This window comes from Taudactylus pleione, unplaced genomic scaffold (assembly GCF_031769625.1).
Source record: "Taudactylus pleione unplaced genomic scaffold, aTauple2 ptg001666l, whole genome shotgun sequence".
Taxonomy (NCBI): Eukaryota; Metazoa; Chordata; class Amphibia; order Anura; family Myobatrachidae; genus Taudactylus; species Taudactylus pleione.
The window spans coordinates 322,501-332,500 of record NW_028286063.1 but is presented as its reverse complement, the minus strand read 5'-3'; the positions used below and the strand labels follow the sequence as shown (position 1 = coordinate 332,500).

At 37.5% G+C, this 10,000-nt stretch overlaps 1 non-coding gene and 39 pseudogenes across 1 annotated transcript; all 40 read right to left on the bottom strand.

Moving 5' to 3' along the window:
* LOC148440872 (5S ribosomal RNA) lies at positions 1-119 on the bottom strand (annotated as a pseudogene).
* A 116-nt stretch (positions 120-235) lies between these two features.
* Positions 236-354, bottom strand: LOC148440871 (5S ribosomal RNA; annotated as a pseudogene).
* Positions 355-470: 116 nt separating this feature from the next.
* Positions 471-589, bottom strand: LOC148440870 (5S ribosomal RNA; annotated as a pseudogene).
* A 115-nt stretch (positions 590-704) lies between these two features.
* LOC148440869 (5S ribosomal RNA) lies at positions 705-823 on the bottom strand (annotated as a pseudogene).
* Positions 824-939: 116 nt separating this feature from the next.
* On the bottom strand, positions 940-1,058 carry LOC148440868 (5S ribosomal RNA; annotated as a pseudogene).
* Positions 1,059-1,174: 116 nt separating this feature from the next.
* LOC148440867 (5S ribosomal RNA) lies at positions 1,175-1,293 on the bottom strand (annotated as a pseudogene).
* A 117-nt stretch (positions 1,294-1,410) lies between these two features.
* LOC148440866 (5S ribosomal RNA) lies at positions 1,411-1,529 on the bottom strand (annotated as a pseudogene).
* A 111-nt stretch (positions 1,530-1,640) lies between these two features.
* LOC148440865 (5S ribosomal RNA) lies at positions 1,641-1,759 on the bottom strand (annotated as a pseudogene).
* Positions 1,760-1,875: 116 nt separating this feature from the next.
* On the bottom strand, positions 1,876-1,994 carry LOC148440864 (5S ribosomal RNA; annotated as a pseudogene).
* A 116-nt stretch (positions 1,995-2,110) lies between these two features.
* LOC148440863 (5S ribosomal RNA) lies at positions 2,111-2,229 on the bottom strand (annotated as a pseudogene).
* Positions 2,230-2,345: 116 nt separating this feature from the next.
* Positions 2,346-2,464, bottom strand: LOC148440862 (5S ribosomal RNA; annotated as a pseudogene).
* Positions 2,465-2,580: 116 nt separating this feature from the next.
* LOC148440861 (5S ribosomal RNA) lies at positions 2,581-2,699 on the bottom strand (annotated as a pseudogene).
* Positions 2,700-2,815: 116 nt separating this feature from the next.
* LOC148440860 (5S ribosomal RNA) lies at positions 2,816-2,934 on the bottom strand (annotated as a pseudogene).
* A 115-nt stretch (positions 2,935-3,049) lies between these two features.
* Positions 3,050-3,168, bottom strand: LOC148440859 (5S ribosomal RNA; annotated as a pseudogene).
* A 104-nt stretch (positions 3,169-3,272) lies between these two features.
* On the bottom strand, positions 3,273-3,391 carry LOC148440858 (5S ribosomal RNA; annotated as a pseudogene).
* A 116-nt stretch (positions 3,392-3,507) lies between these two features.
* LOC148440857 (5S ribosomal RNA) lies at positions 3,508-3,626 on the bottom strand (annotated as a pseudogene).
* A 115-nt stretch (positions 3,627-3,741) lies between these two features.
* LOC148440856 (5S ribosomal RNA) lies at positions 3,742-3,860 on the bottom strand (annotated as a pseudogene).
* A 116-nt stretch (positions 3,861-3,976) lies between these two features.
* Positions 3,977-4,095, bottom strand: LOC148440855 (5S ribosomal RNA; annotated as a pseudogene).
* Positions 4,096-4,211: 116 nt separating this feature from the next.
* Positions 4,212-4,330, bottom strand: LOC148440854 (5S ribosomal RNA; annotated as a pseudogene).
* Positions 4,331-4,445: 115 nt separating this feature from the next.
* On the bottom strand, positions 4,446-4,564 carry LOC148440853 (5S ribosomal RNA; annotated as a pseudogene).
* A 116-nt stretch (positions 4,565-4,680) lies between these two features.
* LOC148440852 (5S ribosomal RNA) lies at positions 4,681-4,799 on the bottom strand (annotated as a pseudogene).
* Positions 4,800-4,915: 116 nt separating this feature from the next.
* Positions 4,916-5,034, bottom strand: LOC148440851 (5S ribosomal RNA; annotated as a pseudogene).
* Positions 5,035-5,149: 115 nt separating this feature from the next.
* Positions 5,150-5,268, bottom strand: LOC148440850 (5S ribosomal RNA; annotated as a pseudogene).
* Positions 5,269-5,609: 341 nt separating this feature from the next.
* On the bottom strand, positions 5,610-5,728 carry LOC148440849 (5S ribosomal RNA; annotated as a pseudogene).
* Positions 5,729-5,832: 104 nt separating this feature from the next.
* On the bottom strand, positions 5,833-5,951 carry LOC148440848 (5S ribosomal RNA; annotated as a pseudogene).
* A 116-nt stretch (positions 5,952-6,067) lies between these two features.
* Positions 6,068-6,186, bottom strand: LOC148440847 (5S ribosomal RNA; annotated as a pseudogene).
* A 115-nt stretch (positions 6,187-6,301) lies between these two features.
* On the bottom strand, positions 6,302-6,420 carry LOC148440846 (5S ribosomal RNA; annotated as a pseudogene).
* Positions 6,421-6,536: 116 nt separating this feature from the next.
* Positions 6,537-6,655, bottom strand: LOC148440845 (5S ribosomal RNA; annotated as a pseudogene).
* A 116-nt stretch (positions 6,656-6,771) lies between these two features.
* Positions 6,772-6,890, bottom strand: LOC148440844 (5S ribosomal RNA; annotated as a pseudogene).
* A 351-nt stretch (positions 6,891-7,241) lies between these two features.
* On the bottom strand, positions 7,242-7,360 carry LOC148440843 (5S ribosomal RNA; annotated as a pseudogene).
* A 115-nt stretch (positions 7,361-7,475) lies between these two features.
* Positions 7,476-7,594, bottom strand: LOC148440842 (5S ribosomal RNA; annotated as a pseudogene).
* A 116-nt stretch (positions 7,595-7,710) lies between these two features.
* On the bottom strand, positions 7,711-7,829 carry LOC148440841 (5S ribosomal RNA; annotated as a pseudogene).
* A 350-nt stretch (positions 7,830-8,179) lies between these two features.
* LOC148440840 (5S ribosomal RNA) lies at positions 8,180-8,298 on the bottom strand (annotated as a pseudogene).
* Positions 8,299-8,414: 116 nt separating this feature from the next.
* LOC148440839 (5S ribosomal RNA) lies at positions 8,415-8,533 on the bottom strand (annotated as a pseudogene).
* A 116-nt stretch (positions 8,534-8,649) lies between these two features.
* Positions 8,650-8,768, bottom strand: LOC148440838 (5S ribosomal RNA). The gene has a single exon (XR_015875992.1). It is a non-coding gene; the product is annotated as a 5S ribosomal RNA (ribosomal RNA).
* Positions 8,769-8,884: 116 nt separating this feature from the next.
* LOC148440837 (5S ribosomal RNA) lies at positions 8,885-9,003 on the bottom strand (annotated as a pseudogene).
* Positions 9,004-9,119: 116 nt separating this feature from the next.
* On the bottom strand, positions 9,120-9,238 carry LOC148440836 (5S ribosomal RNA; annotated as a pseudogene).
* Positions 9,239-9,354: 116 nt separating this feature from the next.
* On the bottom strand, positions 9,355-9,473 carry LOC148440835 (5S ribosomal RNA; annotated as a pseudogene).
* Positions 9,474-9,589: 116 nt separating this feature from the next.
* Positions 9,590-9,708, bottom strand: LOC148440834 (5S ribosomal RNA; annotated as a pseudogene).
* A 116-nt stretch (positions 9,709-9,824) lies between these two features.
* Positions 9,825-9,943, bottom strand: LOC148440833 (5S ribosomal RNA; annotated as a pseudogene).
* Between the last annotated feature and the right edge of the window lie 57 nt (positions 9,944-10,000).

Genomic DNA, 10,000 nt, shown 5'->3' with positions numbered 1-10,000 from the left:
TACCTACAGCACCAGGGATTCCTAGGTGGTCTCCCATCCAAGTACTATCCAGGCCCAACACTGCATAGCTTCCAATATCAGACGAGATTGGGCATGTCCAGTGTGGTTTGGCTGTAGGTGCGCAAAGACATTAACTTTAGACCTCTTTTACTTCTTTACTCAAGTAAATTCATTGATAAGTTGAAAAAATTAAATGTAAAATGTAATAGAAAAGAATGTTATGGCAGTATAAAATTACCTACAGCACCTGGTATTCCCAGGTGGTCTCCCATCCAAGTACTAACCAGGCCCAACACTGCATAGTTTCCAAGATCAGACAAGATTGGGCATGTCCAGTGTGGTTTGGCTGTAGGTGCCCAAAAGCATTAAATTTATACCGCTATTACTTCTTAACTCAAGTAAATTCATTGATAAGTTGAAAAAATTAAATGTAAAATGTAATAGAAAAGAACGTTATGGCAGTATAAAATTACCTACAGCACCTGGTATTCCCAGGTGGTCTCCCATCCAAGTACTAACCAGACCCAACACTGCATAGCTTTCAAGATCAGACGAGATTGGGCATGTCCAGTGTGGTTTGGCTGTAGGTGCTCAAAAACATTAACTTTAGACCTCTTTTACTCCTTAACTCAAGTAAATTCAATGATAAGTTGTAAAATTAAATGTAAAATATAATAGAAAAGAATGTTATGGCAGTATAAAATTACCTACAGCTCCTGGTATTCCCAGGTGGTCTCCCATCCAAGTACTAACCAGGCCCAACACTGCATAGCTTCCAAGATCAGACAAGATTGGGCATGTCCAGTGTGGTTTGGCTGTAGGTGCGCAAACGCATTAACTTTAGACCTCTATTACTTCTTAACTCAAGTAAATTCATTAATAAGTTGAAAAAATTAAATGTAAAATGTAATAGAAAAGAATGTTATGGCAGTATAAAATTACCTACAGCACCTGGTATTCCCAGGTGGTCTCCCATCCAAGTACTAACCAGGCCCAACACTGCATAGCTTCCAAGATCAGATGAGATTGGGCATGTCCAGTGTGGTTTGGCTGTACGTGCTCAAAAACATTAATTTTAGACCTCTTTTACTTCTTAACTCAAGTAAATTCATTGATAAGTTGAAAAAATTAAATGTAAAATGTTCTAGAAAAGAATGTTATGGCAGTATAAAATTACCTACAGCACCTGGTATTCCCAGGTGGTCTCCCATCCAAGTACAAACCAGGCCAAATACTGCATAGCTTCCAAGATCAGATGAGATTGGGCATGTCCAGTGTGGTTTGACTGTAGGTGCTCAAAAACATTAACTTTAGACATCTTTTACTTCTTAACTCAAGTAAATTCATTGATAAGTTGAAAAAATTAAATGTAAAATTTAATAGAAAAAGAATGTTACGGCTATATAAAATTACCTACAGCACCAGGGATTCCTAGGTGGTCTCCCATCCAAGTAATAACCAAGCCCAACACTGCATAGCTTCCAATATCAGACGAGATTGGGCATGTCCAGTGTGGTTTGGCTGTAGGTGCTCAAAGAAATTAACTTTAGAACTCTTTTACTTCTTTACTCAAGTAAATTCATTGATAAGTTGAAAAAATTAAATGTAAAATGTAATAGACTGTTATGGCAGTATAAAATTACCTACAGCACCTGGGATTCCTAGGTGGTCTCCCATCCAAGTACTAACCAGGCCCAACACTGCATAGCTTCCAAGATCAGACGAGATTGGGCATGTCCACTGTGGTTTGGCTGTTGGTGCTCAAAAACATTAACTTTAGACCTCTTTTACTTCTTAACTCAAGTAAATTCATTGATAAGTTGAAAAAATTAAATGTAAAATGTAATAGAAAAGAATGTTATGGCAGTATAAAATTACCTACAGCACCTGGTATTGCCAGGTGGTCTCCCATCCAAGTACTAACCAGGCCCAACACTGCATAGTTTCCAAGATCAGACGAGATAGGGCATGTCCAGTGTGGTTTGGCTGTAGGTGCCCAAAAGCATTAAATTTATACCGCTATTACTTCTTAACTCAAGTAAATTCATTGATAAGTTGAAAAAATGTAATGTAAAATGTAATAGAAAAGAATGTTATGGCTATATAAAATTACCTACAGCACCAGGGATTCCTAGGTGGTCTCCCTTCCAAGTACTATCCAGGCCCAACACTGCATAGCTTCCAATATCAGACGAGATTGGGCATGTCCAGTGTGGTTTGGCTGTAGGTGCGCAAAGACATTAACTTTAGACCTCTTTTACTTCTTTACTCAAGTAAATTCATTGATAAGTTGAAAAAATTAAATGTAAAATGTAATAGAAAAGAATGTTATGGCAGTATAAAATTACCTACAGCACCTGGTATTCCCAGGTGGTCTCCCATCCAAGTACTAACCAGGCCCAACACTGCATAGTTTCCAAGATCAGACAAGATTGGGCATGTCCAGTGTGGTTTGGCTGTAGGTGCCCAAAAGCATTAAATTTATACCGCTATTACTTCTTAACTCAAGTAAATTCATTGATAAGTTGAAAAAATTAAATTTAAAATGTAATAGAAAAGAATGTTATGGCAGTATAAAATTACCTACAGCACCTGGTATTCCCAGGTGGTCTCCCATCCAAGTACAAACCAGGTCAAACACTGCATAGCTTCCAAGATCAGATGAGATTGTGCATGTCCAGTGTGGTTTGACTGTAGGTGCTCAAAAACATTAACTTTAGACATCTTTTACTTCTTAACTCAAGTAAATTCATTGATAAATTGAAAAAATGTAATGTAAAATGTAATAGAAAAGAATGTTATGGCTATATAAAATTACCTACAGCACCTGTTATTCCCAGGTGGTCTCCCATCCAAGTACAAACCAGGCCCAACACTGCATAGCTTCCAAGATCAGATGAGATTGGGCATGTCCAGTGTGGTTTGGCTGTAGGTGCCAAAAGCATTAACTTTAGACCTCTTTTACTTCTTAACTCAAGTAAATTCATTGATAAGTTGAAAAAATTAAATGTAAAATGTAATAGAAAAGAATGTTATGGCAGTATAAAATTACCTACAGCACCTGGTATTCCCAGGTGGTCTCCCATCCAAGTACTGACCATGCCCAACACTGCATAGCTTCCAAGATCAAACGACATTGGCCATGTCCAGTGTGGTTTGGCTATAGGTGCTGAAAAATATTAACTTTAGACGTCTTTTACTTCTTAACTCAAGTAAATTCATTGCTAAGTTGAAAAAATGTAATAGAAAAGAATGTTATGGCTATATAAAATTACCTACAGCACCTGGTATTCCCAGGTGGTCTCCCATCCAAGTACTAACCAGGCCCAACACTGGATAGCTTCCAAGATCAGACGAGATTGGGCATGTCCAGTGTGGTTTGGCTATAGGTGCTGAAAAATATTAACTTTAGACCTCTTTTACTTCTTAACTCAAGTAAATTCATTGCTAAGTTGAAAAAATGTAATGTAAAATGTAATAGAAAAGAATGTTATGGCTATATAAAATTACCTACAGCACCTGGTATTCCGAGGAGGTCTCCCATCCAAGTACTAACCAGGCCCAACACTGCATAGCTTCCAAGATCAGACGAGATTGGGCATGTCCAGTGTGGTTTGGAAATAGGTGCTAAAAGCCTTAACTTTAGACCTCTTTTACTTCTTAACTCAAGTAAATTCATTGATAAGTTGAAAAAATGTAATGTAAAATGTAATAGAAAAGAATGTTATGGCTATATAAAATTACCTACAGCACCAGGGATTCCTAGGTGGTCTCCCATCCAAGTACTATCCAGGCCCAACACTGCATAGCTTCCAATATCAGACGAGATTGGGCATGTCCAGTGTGGTTTGGCTGTAGGTGCGCAAAGACATTAACTTTAGACCTCTTTTACTTCTTTACTCAAGTAAATTCATTGATAAGTTGAAAAAATTAAATGTAAAATGTAATAGAAAAGAATGTTATGGCAGTATAAAATTACCTACAGCACCTGGTATTCCCAGGTGGTCTCCCATCCAAGTACTAACCAGGCCCAACACTGCATAGTTTCCAAGATCAGACAAGATTGGGCATGTCCAGTGTGGTTTGGCTGTAGGTGCCCAAAAGCAATAAATTTATACCGCTATTACTTCTTAACTCAAGTAAATTCATTGATAAGTTGAAAAAATTAAATGTAAAATGTAATAGAAAAGAATGTTATGGCAGTATAAAATTACCTACAGCACCTGGTATTCCCAGGTGGTCTACCATCCAAGTACTAACCAGACCCAACACTGCATAGCTTCCAAGATCAGACGAGATTGGGCATGTCCAGTGTGGTTTGGCTGTAGGTGCTCAAAAACATTAACTTTAGACCTCTTTTACTCCTTAACTCAAGTAAATTCAATGATAAGTTGTAAAATTAAATGTAAAATATAATAGAAAAGAATGTTATGGCAGTATAAAATTACCTACAGCTCCTGGTATTCCCAGGTGGTCTCCCATCCAAGTACTAACCAGGCCCAACACTGCATAGCTTCCAAGATCAGACAAGATTGGGCATGTCCAGTGTGGTTTGGCTGTAGGTGCGCAAAAGCATTAACTTTAGACCTCTATTACTTCTTAACTCAAGTAAATTCATTAATAAGTTGAAAAAATTAAATGTAAAATGTAATAGAAAAGAATGTTATGGCAGTATAAAATTAAGTACAGCACCTGGTATTCCCAGGTGGTCTCCCATCCAAGTACTAACCATGCCCAACACTGCATAGCTTCCAAGATCAGATGAGATTGGGCATGTCCAGTGTGGTTTGGCTGTAGGTGCTCAAAAACATTAATTTTAGACCTCTTTTACTTCTTAACTCAAGTAAATTCATTGATAAGTTGAAAAAATTAAATGTAAAATGTTCTAGAAAAGAATGTTATGGCAGTATAAAATTACCTACAGCACCTGGTATTCCCAGGTGGTCTCCCATCCAAGTACAAACCAGGCGAAATACTGCATAGCTTCCAAGTTCAGACGAGATTGGGCATGTCCAGTGTGGATTGGCTGTAGGTGCTCAAAAACATTAACTTTAGACCTCTTTTACTTCTTAACTCAAGTAAATTCAATGATAAGTTGAAAAATGAAATGTAAAATGTAATAGAAAAGAATTTTATGGCAGTATAAAATTACCTACAGCACCTGGTATTCCCAGGTGGTCTCCCATCCAAGTACTAACCAGGCCCAACACTGCATAGCTTCCAAGATCAGACGAGATTGGGCATGTCCAGTGTGGTTTGGCTGGAGGTGCTCAAAAACATTAACTTTAGACCTCTTTTACTTCTTTACTCAAGTAAATTCATTGATAAGTTGAAAAAATTAAATGTAAAATGTAATAGAAAAGAATGTTATGGCAGTATAAAATTACCTACTGCACCTGGTTTTCCAAGGTGGTCTCCCATCCAAGTACTGACCATTCCCAACACTGCATAGCTTCCAAGATCAAACGACATTGGCTATGTCCAGTGTGGTTTGCCTATAGGTGCTGAAAAATATTAACTTTAGACCTCTTTTACTTCTTAACTCAAGTAAATTCATTGCTAAGTTGAAAAAATGCAATGTAAAATGTAATGTTATGGCTATATAAAATTACCTACAGCACCTGGTATTCCCAGGTGGTCTCCCATCCAAGTACTGACCATGCCCAACACTGCATAGCTTCCAAGATCAAACGACATTGGCCATGTCCAGTGTGGTTTGGCTATAGGTGCTGAAAAATATTAACTTTAGACGTCTTTTACTTCTTAACTCAAGTAAATTCATTGCTAAGTTGAAAAAATGTAATAGAAAAGAATGTTATGGCTATATAAAATTACCTACAGCACCTGGTATTCCCAGGTGGTCTCCCATCCAAGTACTAACCAGGCCCAACACTGGATAGCTTTCAAGATCAGACGAGATTGGGCATGTCCAGTGTGGTTTGGCTATAGGTGCTGAAAAATATTAACTTTAGACCTCTTTTACTTCTTAACTCAAGTAAATTCATTGCTAAGTTGAAAAAATGTAATGTAAAATGTAATAGAAAAGAATGTTATGGCTATATAAAATTACCTACAGCACCTGGTATTCCCAGGTGGTCTCCCATCCAAGTACTAACCAGGCCCAACACTGCATAGCTTCCAAGATCAGACGAGATTGGGCATGTCCAGTGTGGTTTGGCAATAGGTGCTAAAAGCCTTAACTTTAGACCTCTTTTACTTCTTAACTCAAGTAAATTCATTGATAAGTTGAAAAAATGTAATGTAAAATGTAATAGAAAAGAATGTTATGGCTATATAAAATTACCTACAGCACCAGGGATTCCTAGGTGGTCTCCCATCCAAGTACTATCCAGGCCCAACACTGCATAGCTTCCAATATCAGACGAGATTGGGCATGTCCAGTGTGGTTTGGCTGTAGGTGCGCAAAGACATTAACTTTAGACCTCTTTTACTTCTTTACTCAAGTAAATTCATTGATAAGTTGAAAAAATTAAATGTAAAATGTAATAGAAAAGAATGTTATGGCAGTATAAAATTACCTACAGCTCCTGGTATTCCCAGGTGGTCTCCCATCCAAGTACTAACCAGGCCCAACACTGCATAGCTTCCAAGATAAGATGAGATTGGGCATGTCCAGTGTGGTTTGGCTGTAGGTGGTCAAAAACATTAACTTTAGACCTCTTTTACTTCTTTACTCAAGTAAATTCATTGATAAGTTGAAAAAATTAAATGTAAAATGTAATAGAAAAGAATGTTATGGCAGTATAAAATTACCTACTGCACCTGGTTTTCCCAGGTGGTCTCCCATCCAAATACTGACCAGGCCCAACACTGCATAGCTTCCAAGATAAGACGAGATTCGGAATGTCCAGTGTGGATTGGCTGTAGGTGGTCAAAAACATTAACTTTAGACCTCTATTACTTCTTTACTCAAGTAAATTCATTGATAAGTTGAAAAAATTAAATGTAAAATGTAATAGAAAAGAATGTTATGGCAGTATAAAATTACCTACTGCACCTGGTTTTCCCAGGTGGTCTCCCATCCAAGTTCTGACCATTCCCAACACTGCATAGCTTCCAAGATCAAACGACATTGGCCATGTCCAGTGTGGTTTGGCTATAGGTGCTGAAAAATATTAACATTAGACCTCTTTTACTTCTTAACTCAAGTAAATTCATTGCTAAATTGAAAAAATGTAATGTAAAATGTAATAGAAAAGAATGTTATGGCTATATAAAATTACCTACAGCACCTGGTATTCCCAGGTGGTCTCTCATCCAAGTACTAACCAGGCCCAACACTGCATAGCTTCCAAAATCAGACGAGATTGGGCATGTCCAGTGTGGTTTGGCTGTAGGTGCTAAAAGCCTTAACTTTAGACATCTTTTACTTCTTAACTCAAGTAAATTCATTGATAAGTTGAAAAAATTATATGTAAAATGTAATAGAAAAGAATGTTATGGCAGTATAAAATTACCTACAGCACCTGGTATTCCCAGGTGGTCTCCCATCCAAGTACTAACCAGGCTCAACACTGCATAGCTTCCAAGATCAGACGAGATTGGGCATGTCCAGTGTGGTTTGGCTGTAGGTGCTCAAAAATATTAACTTTAGACCTCAATTACTTCTTAACTCAAGTAAATTCATTGATAAGTTGAAAAAATTAAATTTAAAATGTAATAGAAAAGAATGTTATGGCAGTATAAAATTACCTACAGCACCTGGGATTCCTAGGTGGTCTCCTATCCAAGTACTAAACAGGTCCAACACTGCATAGCTTCCAAGATCTGACGAGATTGGGCATGTCCAGTGTGGTTTGGCTGTAGGTGCTCTAAAACATTAACTTTAGACCTCTATTACTTCTTAACTCAAGTAAATTCATTGATAAGTTGAAAAAATTAAATGTAAAATGTAATAGAAAAGAATGTTATGGCAGTATAAAATTACCTACTGCAGCTGGTTTTCCCAGGTGGTCTCCCATCCAAGTACTGACCATGCCCAACACTGCATAGCTACCAAGATAAGACGAGATGGGGCATGTCCAGTGTGGATTGGCTGTAGGTGCTCAAAAGTAATAACTTTAGACCTATTTTACTTCTTAACTCAAGTAAATTCAATGATAAGTTGAAAAATTAAATGTAAAATGTAATAGAAAAGAATGTTATGGCAGTATAAAATTACCTTCCGCTCCTGGTATTCCCAGGTGGTCTCCCATCCAAGTACTAACCAGGCCCAACACTGCATAGCTTCCAAGGTCAGACGAGATTGGGCATGTCCAGTGTGGTTTGGCTGTAGGTGCTCAAAAACATTAACTTTAGACCTCTATTACTTCTTAACTCAAGTAAATTCATTGATAAGTTGAAAAAATTAAATTTAAAATGTAATAGAAAAGAATGTTATGGCAGTATAAAATTACCTACAGGACCTGGGATTCCTAGGTGGTCTCCTATCCAAGTACTAAACAGGACCAACACTGCATAGCTTCCAAGTTCAGACGAGATTGGGCATGTCCAGTGTGGTTTGGCTGTAGGTGCTCAAAAACATTAACTTTAGACCTCTTTTACTTCTTAACTCAAGTAAATTCAATGATAAGTTGAAAAAATTAAATGTAAAATGTTCTAGAAAAGAATGTTATGGCAGTATAAAATTACCTACAGCACCTGGTATTCCCAGGTGGTCTCCCATCCAAGTACTAACCAGGCCCAACACTGCATAGCTTCCAAGATCAGACGAGATTGGGCATGTCCAGTGTGGTTTGGCTGTAGGTGCCCAAAAGCATTAAATTTATACCGCTATTACTTCTTAACTCAAGTAAATTCAATGATAAGTTGAAAAAATTAAATGTAAAATGTAATAGAAAAGAAAGTTATGGCAGTATAAAATTACCTACAGCACCTGGTATTACCAGGAGGTCTCCCATCCAAGTACTAACCAGGCCCAACACTGCATAGCTTCCAAGATCAGACGAGATTGGGCATGTCCAGTGTGGTTTGGCTGTAGGTGCTCAAAAACTTTAACTTTAGACCTCTTTTCCTTCTTAACTCAAGTAAATTCAATGATAAGTTGAAAAAATTAAATGTAAAATGTTCTAGAAAAGAATGTTATGGCAGTATAAAATTACCTACAGCACCTGGTATTCCCAGGTGGTCTCCCATCCAAGTACAAACCAGGCCAAACACTGCATAGCTTCCAAGATCAGACGAGATTGGGCATGTCCAGTGTGGTTTGACTGTAGGTGCTCAAAAACATTAACTTTAGACCTCTTTTACTTCTTAACTCAAGTAAATTAATTGATAAGTTGAAAAAATGTAATGTAAAATGTAATAGAAAAGAATGTTATGGCTATATAAAATTACCTACAGCACCAGGGATTCCTAGGTGTTCTCCCATCCAAGTACTATCCAGGCCCAACACTGCATAGCTTCCAATATCAGACGAGATTGGGCATGTCAAGTGTGGTTTGGCTGTAGGTGCTCAAAGACATTAACTTTAGACCTCTTTTACTTCTTTACTCAAGTAAATTCATTGATAAGTTGAAAAAATTACATGTAAAATGTAATAGAAAAGAATGTTATGGCAGTATAAAATTACCTACAGCACCTGGTATTCCCAGGTGGTCTCCCATCCAAGTACTGACCATGCCCAACACTGCATAGCTTCCAATATCAAACGACATTGGCCATGTCCAGTGTGGTTTGGCTATAGGTGCTGAAAAATATTAACTTTAGACGTCTTTTACTTCTTAACTCAAGTAAATTCATTGCTAAGTTGAAAAAATGTAATGTAAAATGTAATAGAAAAGAATGTTATGGCTATATAAAATTACCTACAGCACCAGGTATTCCCAGGTGGTCTCCCAGCGAAGTACTAACCAGGCCCAACACTGCATAGCTTCCAAGATCAGACGAGATTGGGCATGTCCAGTGTGGTTTGGCTATAGGTGCTAAAAGCCTTAACTTTAGACATCTTTTACTTCTTAACTCAAGTAAATTCATTGAT